At 44.1% G+C, this 21730-nt stretch overlaps 1 protein-coding gene across 4 annotated transcripts in view; it reads right to left on the minus strand.

Moving 5' to 3' along the window:
• Positions 1–21730, minus strand: part of AGPAT4 (1-acylglycerol-3-phosphate O-acyltransferase 4) — a 156998-nt gene that overhangs the window by 125530 nt on the left and 9738 nt on the right. For all 4 annotated transcript variants that reach the window (XM_073627469.1, XM_073627470.1, XM_073627472.1 and 1 more), the window contains exon 2: positions 11495–11573. The gene's annotated coding sequence lies outside the window, so the exon portion shown is untranslated. The remainder of the gene's footprint in view (positions 1–11494; positions 11574–21730) is intronic.

The following is a 21730-nucleotide window of genomic DNA, read 5'->3' on the forward strand; positions in this document are numbered from 1 at the left end:
TTTAAAAAACTGCTCACTCTCTCACCCCCAGAGGGTCCCAACACACCTCCACCGGCACCGCATCCAGGAGGGGGGGGGGGCAATAGTCCACCGATGTGGCTTACGAGAAGTCACACTAAAAAGTCACCCCCCATCGGGCCAGGTGATCGGTCGAGGGGAAAAGCCACACCTACAGCGAAGATCCAAAAAAAAAAAAAAAAGACTGAATACTATATCCCTATGAAAAACAGGTATTTAGAAAAAATATATATTAAAATAAAAATAAATAAAGAAGATATGTGTATATATATAATTAGCCAGAAACGTGGTCAATTGACCGACTACCAGGCCTCAATCTAACTGCATTCCATACCTGCAGCTAGTGGCCTCTAGGTACTTGGCAATTATATTTCTATTAAATAGTAAAAAAGAAAAATATATAAATATAAAGGAATAGGTTAGAAAGAAAAAGGTAGGTAAGTATGTTTGATGGGTAAATAATATAAGGGATTGGAGGGTCAGAATAATATATGTCAGCCCGATTAGAATACAGGAATTGTGAAAAAGTAAAAAAAAATATAGTGATATATGGAGTGTATCAAGAAATATGATACTGGCATATAAATAATATAGCGAAGGTGACCCAAAGAAGTGAAAGATAATACATATAGTGTATACACGACCACAGTGAAAGACTGGTGAAACACAGGGATGCGGAAAGTGAACTGTGTGTGATAAAAGGGGAGAAAAAGAAGTCTCCACTAAAACCTGAATGCAAAGGAAATGGAGATAACAAAATAACCCAAGTATACCTCAAAAAGTGTTTAAGCTGTTATGAAGCTGCGCCAAATCGCCCTATATAGACAGACTATAGTTTGTGGCCTGGCCCGGGATTGGCCACAGATTATGTCAGGCTCAGAGGATCAATGTCCAATCCAAGTCGACAAGTCTGAAATATATATGTAAAGAGAAGGTACCATAAGTATCTGCTCAAAAGAGCATAATATCTTTGTTGCAAGGTGTAAATATAAAGGCAAAGATGGCGCAAAAACATACTGCTCAAGTGTGTACTTACTGTGCAGGGGTTGCATAGACTTCTGACCCACCAAGTAGAGAGGCTACAGATCCCAAATCATTCAGGCGTATATATACCTAGCAGGGGCGTATCCTAATCCAATTGGATCCACTGCAGGTGCGCATCCCCCCAAAGGACAACCCCATTGAGGGGCCGATCAGATGAACCGTCATGGGCGGCATGGCCGCCATACAGGCAGCCTCGTGTGGCTTCCCCGGCGTTCGGGACGAGCGTTGCGCCCTGAAATGACGTAATTCCCGTCGCAACCACATGACGCTCCTACGTCACGTCGCACGCGCGATGCCCCGTGCATGTGCAGTGACGTGAACGTCCGGGAATGGTCCGGAACGCCGCCGGCAAGGAAAGAAAATCCCCAATATGGTAGCCGGTGCCAGCCCGGGTGCTTGATGGGGAAAAGGGGGAGGGGCCGCTTACATGATTGGCTCCTCCCCCCTTGCCGGGAAGGCACATAGGAGGAAAGAACCCCCCCCCACAAAAACGGAAGTCGTGGCAGCAGGCGTGTCGGATCCCCAGGGGGGCGAGTGGAAGGACCAGAACAGGGAACATCACAACCATTTACATTAACCTACAAACAGAAAAAATATGTAGAGGCAAATGATATATGACATGTGTAAATATCTTCTCCCAAATTCATTTCAATTAACATGATGGTATAAACCAGGCATCATATATGATATACATATACATGAGACATCATTATAGATAAGGGACAGTGATCACAATCATTGATAACTCTGCAAAGAAACAACTATATAGATAAAATAGGATAAAATGGGACAAAATAAAACAGCAAAAAACAAAATCAAAAAACAGATCACCCACAGAGAGGAGTGGAAATATGGCAACCAAAAGGATAATCAAAAAGGGCTTTTCATTAAAAAGGAAACTTCCAAAAATGTTTATTGGGTTTTCCCTGAAACAAAGCCCTTTAAAAATGGGGCAAATGAGATAGCGTCATTTAATCCTGGGAAAGAGTTGGCATCTAGTTTGAATATCCACCTCTGTTCGTGTTGCAACAAGATTTTATTCCAATCACCGCCTCGATCTGGTATATGAATCCGATCGAGCACGGTGAAGGATACTTTGGGCATCCTGTAATTATACACTGTCACCACATGTCGGCCAAGTGACACATAGTGGTTACCGATTTGCATGTGGTAGATATGTTTTGAGATACGACGATGGAATTCTTGTTTTGTCTTCCCGACATAATATGCTCCACATTCACATGACATGAGGTACACTACTCCTCTTGTCTGGCAATTGGTGAAATGTGCCGGTTTAAACATTACTCCATTCGGGAGGCAGAACGTTTTTTCACGTCTTATGTATTGGCAAAAAGAGCAGTGCCCACATGGGAACGATCCAAAGACTGAAGAGTGTTTCAGTCTTTTTTGTTCGTCCTTAAACTCGCTTTGGACCATTTTGTCCTTTAATGAGGTGGCCCGTCTAAAAGTAATAGAAGGGCTGGCTGAAATGAACCCACTCACCTTGGGATCATCCCTAAGTATGGTGTCATGAGAGGGTTTACCCGTTGGTGGCGCTATCGGTCTCTTGGATCGCAGTACCAGTGTCCATCAGCAGGTGTCTTCCAACACCTAGGACCTGCAGTAAGAGGTCTTTCCTGCTGGTGGCACTGTTGCATCCTTGGGCCGTAGTACCGGTGTCAACCAGCGGGTGCACTCTGGCAGTGTGGAGCAAACAACACACAATGCGCTCAGCTGTGACATGAGGTCAATTACCACAGCCTTATAAATACCCGGCAAGCCCTCATAGGCTTGCCTTGGTATCTCTCTCCCTGCGTTCTGACCTTGCTGCCTGTTATTTTGACCTTGAGCCTGCATCTGCCTTGTCCTGATCTGATCCAATCCCTATCCTGAGGCCTTCCTAGTCCTGTCCCTTCTGTTCCTGGTTACCTTGGATCCCTGCCCTGAACCCCATCCATCCATCCTCTCCCTGTCCTGTTCAGTTTCCCGTCCTTACCCATCTGCTGACTTCCCTGTGTATGACCTTGGCTTGGCTTTGTTTACGATTACGGTATCTCCATTTTCTTGTATATATTGTTGTTTGTAGTGGGTTGTTGTGTTGGTGTTACACTGTTTATATTCCTTTTACTTATCACTTGTTAATAAACACCATTATTTCACTTACATGTGTTTCTGGTCTCCTCTGTGCAGTCCACACAGTCTGGTCAATTAGATTCTCTGACAGTATACCAAGGCCATCCCTGACCAGACGTGGCTGCATTGAGGAAACCATCCTGGTGTATTGGATCTGCTAATATGGATTTCGATGAAATCATTTATTATTCTCTGCTAGCAGAAGAGGATGGTGAATATTGTCGCCAGATTCTAAAAGGGTGGACTAGTGACCAGCTGATGGAAACTATCCGATCAGCTCATTCCCTAGTGGATCAGGGTTATATGTCTTTTGAGGATGTTCAGCCCCTGATCCAGTTATGTGCAAAACCAGCCCTGTCATGTATTCCCAAGGGAAGTGATGATTTTTCGCCCCCCTTCAATTATGGCCAAGTTGAATCCCTGGTTTGGTTGTTAGAGGATGATCCAGCCTATTTTATGGAACATTATTCCTCTCGTTCCCAGCAAGTGTTGTCTAATTGCATTCAGTCAGTGCAATCCTTGATTAGTCAGGCTGTGTGTGAATCAGCGTTTGTTCAACCTGTGCTGCAGGCATGGTCAGATCTCCTGTCTTTAGCTAAGCCACAATGTTCCAGCCCTGCCATTAATCATCTGTCTTCCCAAAAATGTATCTCCCCGTCGCCTATGACAACCTCAGCTACAGCCCAGTTTACTCAACCCCCTACCAAATACTACTACCCAGTCTCCAAGTGTAGCACCTATCCCGCCTTCAATCCACCTGTCTCTCCTCCTCCACCTGTAACAGTCCCACAAAACCCCTCTCTAGCTACAGTTCCTTGGTCTTCCTTCGATCCAGCTACGTTCTTTTCTTTCAGCCCTGCACCTACATACAAAACTGCACGGGCTAAACCAAAAAAGAAACAAATTCTTTCCTACCCACACGATCCTGCCAGTAACCCAACTTGCTTCCACACCAACTAACCCACCTGATTCTGTCAAACCTCTGCCTGCTACCCAGCCTGATGTCCGGGTGTCTGCTGCCCTCCAGCCTGATGTCCAGGTGTCTGCTGCCCTCCAGCCTGATGTCCGGGTGTCTGCTGCCCTCCAGCCTGATGTCCGGGTGTCTGCTGCCCTCCAGCCTGATGTCCGGGTGTCTGCTGCCCTCCAGCCTGATGTCCGGGTGTCTGCTGCCCTCCAGCCTGATGTCCGGGTGTCTGCTGCCCTCCAGCCTGATGTCCGGGTGTCTGCTGCCCTCCAGCTCGATGACCCGGAGCCTGCTGCCCTCCGGCTTGTTCCTGTCTGCTGCCCAGCTCAAGTGGTCCCTGTCTGCTGCCCAGCTCAAGTGGTCCCTGTCTGCTGCCCAGCTCAAGTGGTCCCTGTCTGCTGCCCAGCTCAAGTGGTCCCTGTCTGCTGCCCAGCTCAAGTGGTCCCTGTCTGCTGCCCAGCTCAAGTGGTCCCTGTCTGCTGCCCAGCTCAAGTGGTCCCTGTCTGCTGCCCAGCTCAAGCAGTTCCTGTCTGCTGCCCAGCCCAATGACTCTGACATGCCAGCCGTCATCTCAGACGTACCCACCGTCCAGTTTGATGTACCCGATGCCCGGCCTGATGTGCCCTCATCTGTTCGGTTGGAGGCCATGAACTTTGGACAGATGCACCTTGTTGGAGCGGCCGGAGGCCGCTCCTTTAGGGGGGGGTACTGTCATGAGAGGGTTTACCCGTTGGTGGCGCTATCGGTCTCTTGGATCGCAGTACCAGTGTCCATCAGCAGGTGTCTTCCAACACCTAGGACCTGCAGTAAGAGGTCTTTCCTGCTGGTGGCACTGTTGCATCCTTGGGCCGTAGTACCGGTGTCAACCAGCGGGTGCACTCTGGCAGTGTGGAGCCAACAACACACAATGCGCTCAGCTGTGACATGAGGTCAATTACCACAGCCTTATAAATACCCGGCAAGCCCTCATAGGTTTGCCTTGGTATCTCTCTCCCTGCGTTCTGACCTTGCTGCCTGTTATTTTGACCTTGAGCCTGCATCTGCCTTGTCCTGATCTGATCCAATCCCTATCCTGAGGCCTTCCTAGTCCTGTCCCTTCTGTTCCTGGTTACCTTGGATCCCTGCCCTGAACCCCATCCATCCATCCTCTCCCTGTCCTGTTCAGTTTCCCGTCCTTACCCATCTGCTGACTTCCCTGTGTATGACCTTGGCTTGGCTTTGTTTACAATTACGGTATCTCCATTTTCTTGTATATACTGTTGTTTGTAGTGGGTTGTTGTGTTGGTGTTACACTGTTTATATTTCTTTTACTTATCACTTGTTAATAAACACCATTATTTCACTTACATGTGTTTCTGGTCTCCTCTGTGCAGTCCACACAGCCTGGTCAATTAGATTCCCTGACATATGGACCAATGTCTTTGAATGATGTTCCTAATCGAGTGGTGCTGTTTGGAGAATCGAAAGATGATCCTGGTAGGATCCATGCCATGATCATTCGCCGTCCTCTTTTTGAATAACAGGTCACATGGAGATTGTGCTGCTGCTCTGTTATAGGCCTTACGTAGACAGGAACGGCTATAACCACGTGCCAATAATCTGGACTGGAGGTCACAGGCTTCCTGTTTGAAAAAAGTATCATCAGAACAATTCCTGCATAAACGCAGGTATTGTCCATATGGGATAGACTTTTTTAGTGCTGTGGGGTGAAAACTGTCTGCATGGAGTACTGTGTTTCCTGCAGTGCTTTTTCGAAAAAGAGTACTAGAGATTTTATGTTTGGAGGTACGTCTCAGCTGGACATCCAAAAACGTCATTTGTTTGTAATCATAAGTCATGGTAAACTTCAAATTGTGTTTATTCCAATTGATTATTCTGACCCTCCAATCCCTTTATATTATTTACCCATCAAACATACTTACCTACCTTTTTCTTTCTAACCTATTCCTTTATATTTATATATTTTTCTTTTTTACTATTTAATAGAAATATAATTGCCAAGTACCTAGAGGCCACTAGCTGCAGGTATGGAATGCAGTTAGATTGAGGCCCGGTAGTCGGTCAATTGACCAAGTTTCTGGCTAATTTATATATATATATATATATATATATATATATATATATATATATATATATATATATATACACACACATATTCTTTATTTATTTTTATTTTAATATATATTTTTTCTAAATAACTGTTTTTCATAGGTATATAGTATTCAGTCTGGTTTTTTTTTTTTTTTTGGCTCTTCGCTGCCGGTGTGGCTTTTCCCCTCGACCGATCACCTGGCCCGATGGGAGGGTGACTTTTTAGTGTGACTTCTCGTAAGCCACATCGGTGGACTATTGCCCCCCCCCCCCCCTCCTGGATGCGGTGCCGGTGGAGGTGTGTTGGGACCCTCTGGGGGTGAGAGAGTGAGCAGTTTTTTAAAGGGACCTATATGTAGGAAGTTCCTCTTTTTTCCTACTGGACATACACTGTTGGGTAATTATATTAGGTGTATACGTTGTGTATTACTGTTGTCGTATGCAAATGCTATGTTACATGTGTACTCATATCACATATTTCTCAACAGACTGACCCTCTGAAGAAGACCCCTAGGATATGGGTTGAAACGCGTCAGTTGATTTTACATATTGCTGACATTTTTGTCTGATGCTATTATGGAAATATGTCTGTATAGTGTATGCCAATTGTAAACAAAGTTCAAATACTTCCTACTGGAGCTCATATCTTAATTTTTATGACATGTGATTTTTTGTAAAATAAACTTTTTCAAATTCATACATATTTTGACTCGATATCTACATTTTGCTGCCAAAAAACCCCATCTTGGTGGAGTTTCTTTCTCTTTTTCCAACATGATAACAACCCCAAATACACCTCCAAGAAGACCACTGCCTTGCTAAAGAAGTTGAGGGTAAAGGTGATGGACTGGCCAAGCATGTCTCCAGACCTAAACCCTAACCCGTCATTAGGGATGAGCTTCGAGTTCGAGTGGAACTCATGTTCGACTCGAACATTGGCTGTTCGCAAGTTCACCGAACAGCGAACAATTTGGGGTGTTCGCGGCAAATTCGAATGCCGCGGAACACCCTTTAAAAGTCTATGGGAGAAATCAAAAGTGCTAATTTTAAAGGCTAATATGCAAGTTATTGTCATAAAAAGTGTTTGGGGACCTGGGTCCTGCCCCAGGGGACATGGATCAATGCAAAAAAAAGTTTTAAAAACGGCCGTTTTTTCAGGAGCAGTGATTTTAATAATACTTAAAGTCAATCAATAAAAGTGTAATATCCCTTTAAATTTCGTACCTGGGGGGTGTCTATAGTGTGCCTGTAAAGGGGCGCATGTTTCCTGTGTTTAGAACAGTCTGACAGCAAAATGACATTTTGAAGGAAAAAACTCATTTAAAACTACCCGCGGCTATTGCATTGCCGACAATACACATAGAAGTTCATTGATAAAAACGGCATGGGAATTCCCCAAAGGGGAACCCCGAACCAAAATTAAAAAAAAAAAATGACGTGGGGGTCCCCCTAAATTCCATACCAGGCCCTTCAGGTCTGGTATGGATATTAAGGGGAACCCCGGCCAAAATTTAAAAAAAAAAATGACGTGGGGTTCCCCCTAAATTCCATACCAGACCCTTCAGGTCTAGTATGGATTTTAAGGGGAACCCCGCGCCAAAAAAAAAAAAAAAAACGGCGTGGGGTCCCCCCAAAAATCCATACCAGACCCTTATCCGAGCACGCAACCTGGCAGGCCGCAGGAAAAGAGGGGGGGACAAGAGTGCGGCCCCCCCTCCCTCCTGAACCGTACCAGGCCACATGCCCTCAACATTGGGAGGGTGCTTTGGGGTAGCCCCCCAAAACACCTTGTCCCCATGTTGATGAGGACAAGGGCCTCATCCCCACAACCCTGGCCGGTGGTTGTGGGGGTCTGCGGGCGGGGGGCTTATCGGAATCTGGAAGCCCCCTTTAACAAGGTGACCCCCAGATCCCGGCCCCCCCCCTGTGTGAAATGGTAAGGGGGTACATAAGTACCCCTACCATTTCACGAAAAAAGTGTCAAAAATGTTAAAAATGACAAGAGACAGTTTTTGACAATTCCTTTATTTAAATGCTTCTTCTTTCTTCTATCTTGCTTCATCTTCTGGTTCTTCTGGCTCTTCTGGTTCTTCTGGTTCTTCCTCCGGCGTTCTCGTCCAGCATCTCCTCCGCGGCGTCTTCTGTCTTCTTCTCCTCGGGCCGCTCCGCACCCATGGCATGGGGGGGAGGCTCCCGCTCTTCTCTTCTTCTCTTCTTCTTTTCTTCTTTTCTTCTCTTCTTCTCTTCTTCTTCATTTTCTTCTCCGGGCCGCTCCGCAATCCATGCTGACATGGAGGGAGGCTCCCGCTGTGTGACGGCGCTCCTCGTCTGACAGTTCTTAAATAACGGGGGGGGCGGGGCCACCCGGTGACCCCGCCCCCCTCTGACGCACGGTGAATTGACGGGACTTCCCTGTGACGTCACGGGGAATGCCACAGGGAAGTCCCGTCAATTCACCGTGCGTCAGAGGGGGGCGGGGTCACCGGGTGGCCCCGCCCCCCCCGTTATTTAAGAACTGTCAGACGAGGAGCGCCGTCACACAGCGGGAGCCTCCCTCCATGTCAGCATGGATTGCGGAGCGGCCCGGAGAAGAAAATGAAGAAGAAGAGAAGAAGAGAAGAAAAGAAGAAAAGAAGAAAAGAAGAAGAGAAGAAGAGAAGAAGAGAAGAGCGGGAGCCTCCCCCCCATGCCATGGGTGCGGAGCGGCCCGAGGAGAAGAAGACAGAAGACGCCGCGGAGGAGATGCTGGACGAGAACGCCGGAGGAAGAACCAGAAGAACCAGAAGAGCCAGAAGAACCAGAAGATGAAGCAAGATAGAAGAAAGAAGAAGCATTTAAATAAAGGAATTGTCAAAAACTGTCTCTTGTCATTTTTAACATTTTTGACACTTTTTTCGTGAAATGGTAGGGGTACTTATGTACCCCCTTACCATTTCACACAGGGGGGGGGCCGGGATCTGGGGGTCACCTTGTTAAAGGGGGCTTCCAGATTCCGATAAGCCCCCCGCCCGCAGACCCCCACAACCACCGGCCAGGGTTGTGGGGATGAGGCCCTTGTCCTCATCAACATGGGGACAAGGTGTTTTGGGGGGCTACCCCAAAGCACCCTCCCAATGTTGAGGGCATGTGGCCTGGTACGGTTCAGGAGGGAGGGGGGGCCGCACTCTTGTCCCCCCCTCTTTTCCTGCGGCCTGCCAGGTTGCGTGCTCGGATAAGGGTCTGGTATGGATTTTTGGGGGGACCCCACGCCGTTTTTTTTTTTTTTTTTGGCGCGGGGTTCCCCTTAAAATCCATACCAGACCTGAAGGGTCTGGTATGGAATTTAGGGGGAACCCCACGTCATTTTTTTTTTTTAAATTTTGGCCGGGGTTCCCCTTAATATCCATACCAGACCTGAAGGGCCTGGTATGGAATTTAGGGGGACCCCCACGTCATTTTTTTTTTTTAATTTTGGTTCGGGGTTCCCCTTTGGGGAATTCCCATGCCGTTTTTATCAATGAACTTCTATGTGTATTGTCGGCAATGCAATAGCCGCGGGTAGTTTTAAATGAGTTTTTTCCTTCAAAATGTCATTTTGCTGTCAGACTGTTCTAAACACAGGAAACATGCGCCCCTTTACAGGCACACTATAGACACCCCCCAGGTACGAAATTTAAAGGGATATTACACTTTTATTGTTTGACTTTAAGCATTATTAAAATCACTGCTCCTGAAAAAACGGCCGTTTTTAAAACTTTTTTTTGCATTGATCCATGTCCCCTGGGGCAGGACCCAGGTCCCCAAACACTTTTTATGACAATAACTTGCATATAAGCCTTGAAAATTAGCACTTTTGATTATTCATGTTCGTGTCCCATAGACTTTAACGGTGTTCGCATGTTCGAACGAACTTTTTTCCTGTTCGCATGTTCTGGTGCGAACCGAACAGGGGGGTGTTCGGCTCATCCCTACCCGTCATCCTCAAACAGAAGGGGGAGGAGAGCAAGGTCTCTAACATCAACCAGCTTCGTGATGTCATCAGAGGAGTTGAAGAGGACTCCAGTGGCAACCTGTGAAGCTCTGGTGAACTCCATGCCCAAGAGGGTTAAGGCAGTGCTGAAAAATAATGGTGGCCACACAAAATATTGACACTTTCGGCCCAATTTAGACAGCAAATTTACACTGTTATACAAGCTGTACACTCACTACTTTACATTGTAGCAAAGTGTCATTACTTTAGTGTTGTCACATGATAGAGATAGAATAAAATATTTACAAAAATGTGAGGTGTGTACTCACTTTGTGAGATACTGTATAGTATAAAGAGTGCATCTTGAGGACTGACAGCAATAAAAACTTGACCAGGGTCACTTCCATACTCTGTCAAACTAGAAAAAGTTTTGGCTATACATATTCAAAGGCTACTTATTTAAAAACTGCATCCTGCTTTTTAGCCTGGGATCATGATATAAAATGTATAAAAAACCCCAACAATAATCTTATCTGGTTTATTCCCTTTTGGTCTCACACACACATTAATGAAAACATTTTGTTATTATCAGTTTGATAAGTACATACATTTAGAGCTGACCTGTGTCTTCCACACACTTTCTATGTTATCTCAAAGAGCCTGATAAATCCTCTTCTTATCTTGAAACTACAGATCAATTAGCCCTAATGTTGTGTAGAACAGACAAGGAAGTGGGTCTGAGTAGTTTAGCAGAAAACAACTGGGCGGGCTGACAACTATCAGCCCACAGAAATTGCATTTCTGGCACATCAAACTGTCTGTACTTGCAAGGTCTTTACAGGGATAGGCATGAGCAAATGTGCATGTATTGCAGATATGTACTGACCTACACTGTAGTAAGAATGGACTAAAGTAATTGAGCCCGAACAGCATGGACATGTGGCCACCCCCTGTACAATTGTCTAATGTTAAAAAAAAAAAAAAAGTCATGGTCACTTTAAGAAAAACGCTTTGAATGTCAGGCAGGAAAATTAGGGTCATGTGACATTGGAGAATATTGGGGAATGTCACATGACCGCAGTGGAATGTTCCAGAGGGTCACATTACCAGCAACATCCTGGAGGGGGGGGCTTATCTATAACATCCATGGACCAACTTCTTTTAAAGTTATAACCTTGAATCTCAATTTACAGTACTTTGTTTCTTATTTTCTAATGTTCCTTCATTAGGTTTTCTAAAAGGTGCTTACATTTTTTTGAGTGTTAGCTAAAGTTCTATTTCTTTGCAAAACTTACCTTTCTGACTGAAACCCTTCCCTTGAAAGGGATCACCATCTCTTGCTTGTTTGAGATCGCGATGACATCATAGTTACTTCTGCAAATATTAAACAATTTAGCTGGGCAGTTACACTCATTAGACAAATAACAAAAAACATTTTCATATTATTAGGCTCTATTGCATGCACATACATTAATTTATAGCCCGGATACTGTTACCAGGTCACGTGAATGGCACAATATTACACAGTTTGGCAAACTGATGTTATTGCAAAAAAACAGATTCTGATGAACCTTGGTCATCAAAATGCTCTATGTTGTCTAAAACCACATATAGTTACTGTACACACAAGATAGCTGCAGTTACATCCCATTTTTTTTTTTTACCAGAAATATGTAGAAGAATACATATTAGCCTAAACTGATGAAAACATTTTTTTTTAATATATTTATTATAGCAAAAAGTAAAAAATATTGTCTTTTTTTCAAAATTGTTTATAGCGCAAAAAATAAAAACTGCAGAGGTGATCAAATACCACCAAAAGAAAGCTCTATTTGTGGGAAAAAAAGGACATCAATTTTGTTTGGGTACAACGTCGCACGACCGCGCAATTGTTAATTAAAGCAACGCAGTGCAGTATCGCAAAAAATGGCCCAGTCATTAAGGGGGCAAATCTTTCCAGGGCTGAAGTGGTTAATATACACACACCCACCTGTACCAGGATCCAGTGACGTGTTCACCCAAGCTGTCACTTCTCCCCCCTCTCCCTGGTGCCCGGCATCTCAACTGTGGGCATCCAGCTGTGACAGCTTGCGCCGTCACAGCTGGGTGCCCACTGCTCATGCGTGTGTCGTGCTGCACCTCCTGAATGGTTCGGCAGTCTTCTGGGACCTGTGACTTGTCCCAGAAGACTGCAAAGAGGAAGGGGAGAGGAGAACTAGGCCTAGGCGATCCGAGTGGAAGTGGGAGTGGGTACTTGTCAAAACTAGGTACCTGCCCCCCAAAAAATGACATGCCAAATGTGACATGACATGCCAAATGTGCATTTACAGCAGCGTTTTGGCAGAAAAAATGCTGGACGCGTGTAAACACATGTAAATGCTTCTAAACGCACAGTAACACAGGCCACTTTAGTGCTTGAGAATTCATTAAATAATACTCTGGTCAATGAAGAGAATTCATGCCCAAACGCTTGTTGCACCTAAAGCAGGTTACACTCGTTTACAAGCGTTAAGTGTTTTTTCTGCCAAAACTCTGCTGCCTGAGGGAAAGATGTCTAATAGAGATGGCAAAGCATCCAGTGTGCATGAGGCCTTACTGTGAAGCTTCTCCTAATTATTGAACATATTTTCCTGGTTTCTTATTGTTTGTTATAGCTTTCATGTTAACCACATGCCGACCGGGCCATAGCCGAAAGACGGCTACAGCGCGGTCGGCTTATCCTGGGAGGGCGTCTATGGACGTCCACCTAGAATCCTGCTCTCGCGCGCACCCGAGAACTTCTGTGACCGGCGGGTCCAGAGAACCTGGCGCATCACGGATCACGGTGAACGGCCATGACGGAGTGATCACATGTAAACAAACCGGCGTCACGACGCCGGTTCCTCCCTCCCCTCTCTGTACCGATTGGTACAGAGGGGGAGGAGCGGGGGAGGGATCGGATGGTAGCAGCGTTGTGGGCTGCATCTGTAGTGCCCACAACGCTGCTCTGTGACAAATACAGTCACATCCAGCCATCCATCCATCCATGCTCAGCCATCCCTCCATACTATAATACCCTGCAATACCCCACAATACTCTGCCCTACTCCGCAACACCCCGCAATACTCTGCAATACCCCGCAATACTCTGCAATACCCCGCAATACTCTGCCCTACTCCGCAACACCCCGCAATACTCTGCAATACCAAGCAATACTCTGCACTACCCCGCAATACTCTGCACTACCCCGCAATACTCTGCAACACCCCGCAATACTCTGCAATTCCCCGCAATAACCTGCACTACTCTGCAATACCCAGTCAAACTCTGCAATGCGCAGCCATACCCAGCCATGCGCAGCCATACCCGGCTATACTCGGCCTCTGTATGTGGCCAGGCTGTGGAAGTCTCACACATGTGATATCGCCGTACTCAGGAGGAGTAGGAGAATCTATTTTGGGGTGTAATTTTTGGTATGTACATGCTATGTGTTAGAAATATTGTATAAATGGACAACTTTGTGTTAAAAAAAAAAATGTGTTTTAACCACTTCCTGCCCGCCGGCCGTCATACGACATCCTTGACTTTGTGTGGGGATATCTGAATGATGGGTGCAGCTACAGGCATCATTCAGATATCAGCTTTTTCAGCCGGCGATTCCCTACACCATTGGAATGATCATAGCGGCTGTTCCACTGCTTGATCGTTCTTATGGGAGGCGAGAGGGGACGTCCCCCCCTTCCCGCCGCCCTCCGGTGCTTCTACCGACTCAACGCTACAATCGAAGCCAGGATCGTTTTTTTAAATTTTTCTTATTTCAGGCTTCCCAGCCTAGAGGTGAGATGTGGGGTCTTATTGACCCCATATCTCACTGTAAAGAGGACCTGTCATGCCATATTCCTATTACAAGGGATGTTTACATTCCTTGTAATAGGAATAAAAGTGATCAAATTTTTTTTTTTTTTGGAAAAAAGTGTCAAACTAAAATAAATAGAGTAAAATGAACAATAAAAAGAAAAAAAAAAATTTTTAAAGCGCCCCTGTCCGTGTGCTCGCATGCAGAAGCTAATGCACACATAAGTCCCGCCCACATATGAAAACGGTGTTCAAACCACACATGTGAGGTATCAGTGCGAACGTAGAGCGAGAGCAATAATTTTGGCCCTAGACCTCCTCTGTAACTCAAAATATGTAACCAGTAAAAATTTTTAAAGCGTCGCCTATGGGGATTTTTAAGTAGCAAAGTTTGGAATTTTGAAGGGTGATATGTTAGGTATCTATTTACTCGGTGTAACTTCATCTTTCACATTATGCAAAAACATTGGGCCAACTTTACTGTTTTGTTTTGTTTTTTTAAAGCAAAAAACTTTTTTTCCCAAAAAAAGCGTTTAAAAAATTGCTGCGCGAATACCGTGCAAGATAAAAAGTTGCAACAACCGCCATTGTATTCTCTAGGGTCTTTGCTAAAAAATATATATATATATATATATATATATATATATATATATATATATATAATGTTTTGGGGTTCCATGTAATTTTCTAGCAAATAAATGATGATTTTTACATGTAGGAGAGAAATGTCAGAATTGGCCTGGGTGCTCCAGAACGCCTGAAGGTGCTCCCTGCATGTTGGGCCTCTGTATGTGGCCACGCTGTGTAAAAGTCTCACACATGTGGTATCGCCATACTCGGGAGTAATAGCAGAATGTGTTTTGGGGTGTAATTTGTGGTATGCATATGCGGTGTGTGAGAAATAACCTGCTAATATGACATTTTTGTGGGAAAAAAAAATCTTGATTTAGCAAAGAATTGTGGGAAAAAATGACAACTTCAAAAAACTCACCATGCCTCTTACTAAATACCTTGGAATGTCTTCTTTCCAAAAAGGGGTCATTTGGGGGGGTATTTGTACTTTTCTGGCATGTTAGGGTCTCAAGAATATAGATAGGCCGTCAGTACTTCAGGTGTGATCAATTTTCAGATATTGGCACCATAGCTTTTGGACTCTATAACTTTCACAAAGACTAAATAATATACACCGATTTGTACTTATTTTTACCAAAGATATGTAGCAGTATAAATTGTGGCCAAAATTTACGAAGAAAAATTACTAATGTGCTAAATTTTATAACAGAAACAAAGAAAATTTTTTTTTTTACCGAATTTTCAGTCTTTTATAGCACAAAAAATAAAAAACCCAACGGTGATTAAATACCATCAAAAGAAAGCTCTATTTGTGTGAAAAAAAGGACAAAAATTTCATATGGGTACAGTGTTGCATGACTGAGTAATTGTCATTCAAAATGTGAGAGCACCGAAAGCTAAAAATTGGTCTGGTTAGGAAGGGGGTTTTAGGGCCCAGTTGTCAAGTGGTTAAAACAACAGGTTCTAATAAGATTAGAATAGAATGCAGAAAGGTAAAAATCCTTCTGTCTTTAGAAAAAGTTTCACATGTAGTATTCCCATACTCAGGAGAACTAGCAGATAGTGTTTTGGGTTGCAATTCCAAGTATGCCCATGTGATGTGTAAAAAAACCTTATAAAACTGACAACTTTGTGTAATGAAAAAAAAAAAAAAAAAAATTTTCTAGTGGCAAAAAGACTTCAAAAGACTTACTATGCCTCTTAAGTACCTCGGAGTTCTTTTTTTCTTAAATGTGGTCATTTTGTGAATGCTTCTACTATTCTGGCACTCCAGGGCCTCCAAAAATGTGAAATGTAATCAGGAAACCTGATGCGTAGTTTACGCCTCTAGAAAGCCTTATGCCCTGTACACTCGGTCGGATTTTCCGACGGAAAAAGTGCGATCGGATTGTGTTGTCGGAAATTCCGATCATGTGTGGGCTTCATCAGACTTTTTCCGCCGGAATTTCCGACACACAAAGTTTGAGAGCAGGATATAAAATTTTCAGAAACTATCGGATTTTCTGATAACTTTGTGCGACCATGTGTGTACAAGACAAGTTTGAGCCAACATCCGTCAGAAAAAATCCATGGATTTTGTTGTCGGAATGTCCGATCAATGTCCAAACGTGTGTACAGGGCATTACAGTTCTGCATGGATTTTGGGCCCCTCTATGTGCTCCCACATTTTCCAAATACCTGTGGCAAAAAAAAATAAAAAATTTCAAAAGATTCATTATGCCTCTTAGAAAGTACCAGGAGTTGTTTTCTTTTCAAAATATGGTGATTTTGTGGGGGTTTCCACTGTCCTGGTCCTCCAGGACCCCTCTAACTGTGGAGGGAATTTACCAAAACTGGAGCACACAGAATCTGGAGCACCTGTGATCAGCAACCAATCGGTTTCCATGTTCCATATTGTTCAGTTAGGCCTCATGCACACGAGACACTGTTAAACGCGCAATCAGAGGCAGTTTGACACTTTTTTCAACTGCCCCTGAACACATTCAATGTTATCCTATGTGTCCATGTACACAGTCTTGTTTTTTGGCGTTTTTAGGCAGTTGCGTTTAACCTTGTTTTTCCAGAAGCAAAAAAAATGGGTTCAGACGCAAAAGTTTTCCACGTTTTCAGACGCCAAACGCGGCTAAACGCCGGTACCGCGTTTAGCCGCATTTGCGTTTATAAGTGTTTTTAAAGGAACATTTTACGACCCGACTTTGGGGCGCCATATCTCAGGGCCACTTGGTGCTAGGAATCCCTTTGGTGTGCAAACACAGTGGAACTAGCACTACAACATATCCACATTTGGGGTTCCTAGCATCAAGTGGTCCCGAGATACGGGGCCCCAAAGTCGGATCACAAAATGTCATTCTCTGCTGCAGAAAAGTGCTTGACATTTTGCGACCCGATTTTGGGGCCCCATATCTCGGGGCCACTTGGTGCTAGGAACCCCAACTTCCTAGCACCAAGTGGCCCTGAGATATGGGGCCCCAAAGTCAGGTCAGAAAATATTCTCTGCTGCAGAAGTGCTTGACATTTTGCGATATGTTGTAGTGCTAGTTCCACTGGGTCTGCACACCAAATTTGGGGTTCCTAGTACCAAGTGGCCCCGAGATACGGGGCCCCAAAGTTGGGTTGCAAAATGTCATTCTCTGCTCTGCAGACGCTTCTAGACGCAAACGCGGTAAAACACGGCTAAACGCGGCATGCAAACGCGGCAAAACAGGCGTTTCTAAACGCCGGTTTCAGCTTTTAAAAACATGTGTTCAGCAGAGTTTGCACCGGCCTTAGGCTTCATGTACACTGCTGCTGGTAAACGGCATTTAGGAGCAGTTGGGTGTTTTTTTCAGCTGCTACTGAACTCTACTCTATGTTATTTTATCAGTACATGTACACAGGGTCAATTTCTAGGCAGTTGAGTTCGGAAAGCAAAAGAAAATGCGTTCAGGACGGATGTTCAGAGGCATTTGAAATGCCAAATGCCTGTAACGGCTTGTAAAAGTGTGTATACGTGGTAACTCGCGTTTAGTTTACAGTTGTCAAAAGAAAAAAAGGCAGCCAGCAAAGTTTATGCAAAAATGCATTTTTCTTCGTTTCTGTTATATAATTTTGCAAATTAGTAATTTTTCCTTCATAAATTTTGGCCAAAATTTATACCGCTACATATCTTTGGTAAAAAAAAACCCAAATCGGTGTATATTATTTGGTCTGTGTGAAAGTTATAGAGTCCACAAGCTATGGTGTCAATTTCTGAAAATTGATCACACCTGATGTACTGAAGGCCTATATCATTTCTTGAGACCCTAACAAGCCAGGAAAGTACAAATACCCCCCAAATGACCCCTTTTTGGAAAGTAGACATTCCAAGGTATTTAGAAAGAGGCATAGTGAGTTTTTTGAAGTTGTCATTTTTTACCACAATTCTTTGCAATATCAAGATTTTTTTTTTCTTTTTTCACAAAATTGTCATATTGCAGGCTATTTCTCACACACAGCATATGCATACCACAAATTACACCCCAAAACACAATCTGCTATTCCTCCTGAGTATGACGATACCACATGTGTGAGACTTTTACACAGCGTGGCCACATAGAGAGGCCCAACATGCAGGGAGCACCTTCAGGCGTTCTGGAGCATAAATTACACATCTAATTTCCTGACTACCTCTTGCACTTTTGAAGGCCATGGAGCATGAGGACAATGGAAACATCCCAAAAATGACTCAACTTTGGAAAGAAAATACCCCAACGTATAATCTATGAGGCATAATGAGTCTTTTGAACATGTTATTTTTTTCTATAAATTTTTGGAATATGTGGAAAGAAAATGAAAATGCAAGTTTTCAACAACACAAAGTTGTCTATTTATACAATATTTCTAACACATAGCATGTACATACCAAAAATGACACCCCAAAATAGATTCTCCTACTCCTCCTGAGTATGGCGATACCACATGTGGGAGACTTTTCCACAGCCTGGCCACATACAGAGGCCGAGTACAGCTGAGTATGGCTGAGTATGGCTGAGTATGGCTGAGTATGGCTGAGTATGGCTGAGTATGGCTGGGTACAGCCGAGCATCGCCAATTATGGCCAGGACCTGGCAATACATTACAGCCACAAGCAGTTTAAAATGACATTTTTTCCTTTAGAAAGTTCCACACATTGGCCAGATGCGCCACTTTACAGGCAGACTAAAGGGACACCATAGGCATGATATTTAAAGGAATTTTTCATTTTTATTGTTTCACTTTAAAGTGGAGTTCCACCCACTTTTACAACTCTTCAGCATCCCTCACTAAACTGTGCACTGCAAACGAATTCGATATTTTAAAATTTTTTTTCTCAGCACCTACTGTATATCTGCTGTATTCATTTTTCACTTCTTCCTCCCTAGCCGTGGCTCATTGCATCATTTCCTGTTTGCAATGCCTTCTGGGAAGGGGGGCGGCAACTCCCTCTGACACTGCCGTTGCTATGGAAACCTGACCCGAAACCTATTACACTGCTTGTGCTGCACTGAGCATGTGCAAGATCTGCAAGGATGAGATCAAGGAAGAAATACAGTCTGGCTTCAGATGCCCAGACTTAAGATGGCCACGGCCTGCTGTAAGTTTATAAAATTACAAACTACTGCTATAAACTAAGAAAACAGACCTTAGTTTACAGACTAACTTTACTAGAATACATTAAGCTTGTGTATTATATGGGTATTTTTATCTAAAAAGTATAATTTTGGCCGGAACACCACTTTAAGCATTTCTAAAATCACTGCTCCTGAAAAAACGTCTGTTTTAAAAAAAAAATGTTCCCATTGATACATGTCCCCTGGTGCAGGACCTGGGTCCCCATACACTTTTTATGGCAAAGAACTTGCATACAAGCCTTCAGTGAGAAGTTTGGATTTTGCAGGTTCGAGCCCCATTGACTTCCACTATTCCCGCATATGCCGATCTGACAGGCATGTTCACGGGCAATAGTTTGACTTTCCATTTACATGTACGCCGAGTTTCTCAGAGTTGATTGGCCAGGACTGCAAGATCATATATTGGATATAATAATAGTAAATGACCCCCAATATATCATTTGGTTCTTTTAGATCAAAAGGATGAACTTCGATTTGCAAATGAGGTCAGTTTAACCACCTAAAGACTAAGTCTTTTCCTGACACTTGTTGCTTACAAGATAAAATCAGTATTTTTTGCCAGAAAATTACTTAGAACCTCCAAACACACACACACACACATACATATATATGTTTTGTTTTGTTACGGTACTGTTTTAAACACAGGAAAAATGCGCCACTTTGCAGGCATACTACCCCCCAGGCACGATATTTAAAGAGGGAGTCCTGCGAAAAAAAATAAATTTAAAAGTCAGCAGCTACAAATACTGCAGCTGCTGACTTTTAAAATAAGGACACTCACCTGTCCCAGGGTCCACCGATGTCGGCACCCGAGACCGAATCGTTCCTCGGTCCTTGGGTGCTGCCGCCGCCATTCTCTGTAAGGGAATCAGGAAGTGAAGCGCTGCGGCTTCACTTCCCGGTTCCCTACTGCGCATGCGCGAGTCGCGCTGCGCTTCCTAACTGGTCCCCGCTGTCTCTGGGACCCGTGTGTGTCCCAGCAGACAGCGCGGTGGGGACGGGAGGGGGCGTACACTCCCGTGGGAGTCTGTGCCGGGAGTGGTACAAATACCTGTCTTAGACAGGTATCTGCACCCCCCTCCCCCCTGAAAGGTGCCAAATGTGACACCGGAGGGGGGGGGGTTCCGAAAAGCGGGGGTTCAATTTTTGTGTGAACCTCCGCTTTAAAAGGAATATTTCATTTTTATTGTTTCACTTTAACCACTTGAGCCCCGGACCATTATGCTGCCTAAGGACCAGAGGTCTTTTTCCAATTTGGCACTGCGTCGCTTTAACTGCTAATTGCGCGGTTATGCAATGCTGTACCCAAACGAAATTTGCGTCCTTTTCTTCCCACAAATAGAGCTTTCTTTTGATGGTATTTGATCACTTCTGCAGTTTTTATTTTTTGCGCTATAAACGGAAAAAGACCGAAAATTTTGAAAAAAAATGATATTTTCTACTTTTTGTTATAAAAAAAATCCAATAAACTCAATTTTAGTCATACATTTAGGCCAAAATGTATTCGGCCACATGTCTTTGGTAAAAAAAATGTCAATAAGCGTATATTTATTGGTTTGCGCAAAAGTTATAGCGTCTACAAACTAGGGTACATTTTCTGGAATTTACACAGCTTTTAGTTTATGACTGCCTATGTCATTTCTTGAGGTGCTAAAATGGCAGGGCAGTACAAAACCCCCCCAAATGACCCCATTTTGGAAAGTAGACACCCCAAGGAAATTGCTGATAGGCATGTTGAACCCATTGAATATTTATTTTTTTTGTCCCAAGTGATTGAATAATGACAAAAAAAAAAAAAAAAAAAAATATTTACAAAAAGTTGTCACTAAATGATATATTGCTCACACAGGCCATGGGCCTATGTGGAATTGCACCCCAAAATATATTCAGCTACTTCTCCTGAGTACGGGGATACCACATGTGTGGGACTTTTTGGGAGCCTAGCCGCGTATGGGACCCCGAAAACCAATCACCGCCTTCAGGATTTCTAAGGGTGTAACTTTTTGATTTCACTCTTCACTGCCTATCACAGTTTCGGAGGCCATGGAATGCCCAGGTGGCACAACCCCCCCCCAAATGACCCCATTTTGGAAAGTAGACACCCCAAGCTATTTGCTGAGAGGCATATTGAGTCCATGGAATATTTTATATTTTGACACAAGTTGCGGGAAAGTGACACTTTTTTTTTTTTTTTTTTTTTTTTCACAAAGTTGTCACTAAATGATATATTGCTCACACAGGCCATGGGCCTATGTGGAATTGCACCCCAAAATACATTTAGCTGCTTCTCCTGAGTATGGGGATACCACATGTGTGGGACTTTTTCGGAGCCTAGCCGCGTACGGGGCCCCGAAAACCAATCACCGCCTTCAGCGTTTTTAAGGGCGTGAATTTTTGATTTTACTCTTCACTGCCTAACACCGTTTCGGAGGCCATGGAATGCCCAGGTGGCACAAAACCCCCCCAAATGACCCCATTTTGGAAAGTAGACACCCC

The sequence above is a fragment of the Aquarana catesbeiana genome, linkage group LG04 (assembly GCF_042186555.1).
Source record: "Aquarana catesbeiana isolate 2022-GZ linkage group LG04, ASM4218655v1, whole genome shotgun sequence".
Lineage (NCBI taxonomy): Eukaryota > Metazoa > Chordata > Amphibia > Anura > Ranidae > Aquarana > Aquarana catesbeiana.